This window comes from Equus quagga, chromosome 4 (genome assembly GCF_021613505.1).
Source record: "Equus quagga isolate Etosha38 chromosome 4, UCLA_HA_Equagga_1.0, whole genome shotgun sequence".
NCBI classification, from domain to species: domain Eukaryota; kingdom Metazoa; phylum Chordata; class Mammalia; order Perissodactyla; family Equidae; genus Equus; species Equus quagga.
In genome coordinates this window covers 138,405,815-138,410,259 of record NC_060270.1, presented here as the reverse complement: position 1 = coordinate 138,410,259, position 4,445 = coordinate 138,405,815, and positions in this window count along the sequence as shown.

Below are 4,445 nucleotides of genomic sequence, written 5' to 3'. Positions count from 1 at the left end.
TCTCCAGTGCTCAAAGCTGACAGCAGATTCATGCTCTCGGTTGTTTTCTATTTGCCAGAAAGGAAGTGGGTTTGTGGGGGTTGACGTAGTGTCACACTTACCATCAAGTCAAGGAGACGTCTCCTAATTGATGTCGCCCGCTCTCTGGAGGCATTATTGCTCATGGGAGTTAAGCTTAATCCATGGATTGCTGATGATTTTGAAAACGGAGAAAAACTTTACCCTCATTCTGGTTCCAACAAAACAAGTGAGAGGGACAATGCCTCTTCTTTTCAGAACCACCCTCCTTCTCTGACTCAACAGTTATTGGAGATCGCAGCACCTAAAAATAGCCACAGCATGAATAACACCTATTTGACACATTTTTATCTTATGCTCTTTGCTCCAGAGATAGAAAGGCTTTGAAATAAGATAAGAAATAAATGAAATTATTACAGAAATTGAAATGAAGGTATCTGAAAGAGGAGGGCCACAGGAATCTGAGAAATAGTATTTACGTGGCATTCATTGCAGATTACGGCTTTCCAAATGATGGAGTCAGTTTTAATCTAACCTAGACCCTGCTCTGCACATTACAGCAGGGTCTGTAGAAACCAGAGATTCTGCACCTACAGCCTCAGATGAAAGCAAGAAAGTCGAAAGGCCTGCCCAAGTTCGCTGATTCCCTGCGGGAGAGAGAGCAGACAATCACAACAGTAATCATAATATAAATAATTACCTTTATATGTACACAAATGTTTTATATGAAATAATACATGTTAATTTATGTATAAAATTAAGTGTAAAATGATATATAATTTATTTAACATGTACAAAATATAATATAAATGTAACTAATACTAATTACATTTATATTGTTTCACATGTATTTAAGTGGGTTATTTGTGTATATAGATTTATACTATGTTTTACATGTGTATTAATTCATTTAATCCTCTTGACCACCCTATGAGATGAGGACTACTAATCTCCCCATTTTACAGATGAGGAAAACTGAGGCACAGAGTGGAAAGTACCTGGCCCAAGTCATTTCATTAGTAAGTGGCGGCACCAAGATTTGGAGAGCCCCACTCCACGGTCCTCACTCTTAACCAAGCAAGTGGAACCATTTATGCCAAGGCCTCCTGAGCCTTCCATCCGGAGGTCTGACCCAGCTTCCAGGATGCTGGATCCAGGCTGGGTTCCTGGGGAATTACAGGGCAGGACCAACTCTCAGCCCATAGAGGTGACATCCAGGTGAAAAGCTGAAATTGGCTGGGCAGGACCACCAAGGTGTCAGTCTAAAATGTCCAGGCTCTGAGCAGCATCCAGGTTTGGGGCTACAGAACAGCAATCAGGACTTCAGGGTCAGAGCCACAGGGTCCAAAGGCAGGTCGGCGGCTGGTCCTCCACAGCTCCCCCAGCAGCTGAGGCTTCCCCAGTTTCCTGTCAGGGCGCCTGGGCCTCAGGAGCGGGTGGGAAAGAGGCTATTAGAGGTATGGAGCTAGCTTGAGCAGTACAGACCGGGCTGTCAGGATCCCTGGGAAGCTGCCACCCCAGTTTCCTCACTCTCCCTTCCACTGGGCCCCCTGATGCTTCCGGAGGAGATGCCTCTAGACCCACTGACGTCGTCCTGCAGTCCTCTTCCATCGAAGAGACAGGCAGGCAGTGGAGGATAACTGCCTTTCTCGGATCTGGTTGTGACCTAGCTCGGGAACTCAGCATGGAGAGCTTTCACCTCCTTGATAAAAGTTGCCATGAGTCGTAGAGGTGGCCGCAGTTCTGCAAAGGAAAAGAGGGCAGGACCCTGATAATGAGCATTTACTGAGTACATGCTGTGTGCCAGACCCTGGGCCTCACACGGTTGATCTCACCCAGCTGTCACAGCTACTCTAGGAGGTAGATCCCATTATTATTCCCGTTCCACAGATGAGGAAACTGAGAGTCAGAGAGACGAAGTAAGGAGCCCAAGATCACACCGCTGCAAAGTGATGGAGCCAGGTCAGACCCAGAGGACGAGACTCTGAATTCCACACTCTCAATGACCATACTTTCTAGTCTTCATTTATCTGTCCAGAAATTACTGGTAACACAATTTTTTGGCCTCATATTTTGGTGAAAGAAGCTGACTTAGGTCCTAGATGAAGTTCCAAAATATCTGAATGCAAAAGAGATTTCCTAATAAAATTTGGTGCCATGTTTCTACCCCAAGGGAAGAAAAGTTACACAAGCTATGGTTGGGTTGTGTGTTGTTATTTGATATGAATCCGTCTGCTTTTCCCCAAGCCCCACACTTCTCTGTTTGAACGACGTTCGGTGGTAACTGATCTTCAAGCTGAGCAGACCTCGCTCCCATGCAAATCGTGCCTCGTGTGAAAGACCCTGAATGAGCTCCTTCCCTGCCTCCTCTTCTCACAATCTCAGCTAAGAGTACCATTACTTGTGGTTTTAAATATTCAGAACAGCTTTACACGGGCCTGGAAAATAAACTGGGCAAAAATTTCCATTGCCCCCCACAGGAAGTACTTTTTGCTTTTATTTTTTTCATTTTTTCATTCCATGACTTAAGAGGCTTTTGATTTGTGTGCGCAGATGCCTGGTGTGGGGGAGGGGAATGGAAAGTCTGTTACATGAAAAGTGGGATGTTTATGATCACTAGCCTTGCGGGCGCCCAGGTTCATGATGCTGCGCACGTTGCTGCCTTTTCTCAGCTCCCACAGGTGAATATCTTCCTTTTGCTTTGCTTGAAACTTACTGAAAGCACCGTTTACGTGTGTAGGGGCCATTGAGTCCAAATGATGGGGTTAAGAACACCCCCAAAGCATCTGTGCTTCCCCTGAACTTGGCTTGCCAATCTGAAACAGAAAGGCGCTGACGGAGGCGGCTTCTTCCCGATCAGAATTGTTTCTCCTGGGACCTGCCCCATGCTGCTGGGTGGCACCACCATCCAGTCACTTCACCAGCCGGGAACCTGCATCTCGGCCCTCTCCACTCACCACTAATTCACCAATTTTGTCCCACCTCCTAGCTGACACCGTGTCTTTTTTCTCCCCCTCTTGCCAGGGTCACTGCCTTCCATCAGGCCTCCAGCATCTCTCTCCTGGTCTTTCTGTCCCTTCTCTTGTCCCACTTCCATCTGTCTCCACACTACAACCTGAGTAAGTCATCTTTGTAAAATGTAAATCGTGTTCCTCTCTGCTCCCCTGCCTGACACCCTCTGTGTCTTCCTGCGGGTCTAAGACAAGGCCCAAACCCCGCACCGCACAAGACCCTTTAGAGCGGGGCTCCACTCAGCCTCATCTCTGGCCACGTTTGTTCTCCTTCCTCCTGCGCTAAGTGTTTCAGCCATACTGAATGACGTGGCGTTCCCTAAATTCCCCATCTAACTCCTCCTCGAACCAAGCGCCAAGAGCCTCTGCTTGTCCCCCCTTCCCTTCCTCACCACCCCAGCCTCCCGTCTTCTGCAGAAATCCTTCCATTATTCACACCTGTGCTGACCCCCCATCAGCTCATCAAAGAAACCCCTCCTGCTCTGTTCACTCACTGCCAAGTGCTTCCACAACTAGGGTCCACTGGGTGGCTCTTCTGCCTCCTCCTAAAGCCCTGGGTTCCCCCATCCAGGATGGCCTGTTGGCTTTCTTGTGGCCCCTATGGACTGTGAGCACACCAGAACAAGGAATGAAGGCTTCTTCCCACAGCCGTGTCTGCAATGCCCAACGCCGTGCCCGGGGCACAGCAGATGCTCCCTACTTGTTGAACGGATGAGTGTTTGAAGAACCCTTGACTTTCGAAGGAACCCTATTACCTCAAGAACAATCACCAAGTAACTCTTTGCTCTTTGAACCAAAATGGGAGGGCAGAAAACTATCGAGATACATCCGTATTTCATATTGAAATTAATTCAATAAATATAAGAATTCATCATCCTGATTTCTCTCTTATCTGATCGTTTGTCTATCCCTAATGGTCAAACAAAAGAACATTCCATTTTAACAGCCAAATAATATTTTCTCATTTAAAAGTTATTAATCCATTTCTAAAGCCCATAAACTAATTGCACATTTCCATGAATGGTCAAAAAAATCACCATGAAAATGTGCCTATAAAGTGATACGATTGATATTTTTAACAAAAGTACACCAACTTAGTCACTTTGGCAGCAAGGCCTTCATTCTGATGACAGTGCCATTGCTGAAAACGTCGGAAAGCACGTCCCTGATGCATTTCCTCCAGCTTCTGCAGCGTCTGGATCCCTCAGTCCTCTCCTTCCTCTAGCTCTTTCCCCTCCGTTTATAAACATGCTAGAATCTCTCCAGTTTACTTATTCATTTTTTGGTGAGGAAGATTGGCCCTGAGCTAACATCTATGCCAGTCCTCCTCTATTTTGTAGGTGGGACGCCACCACAGCATGGCTTGATGAGCAGTGTGTAGGTACGTGCCCAGGATCCGAGCCCAGTGAAGCTGAG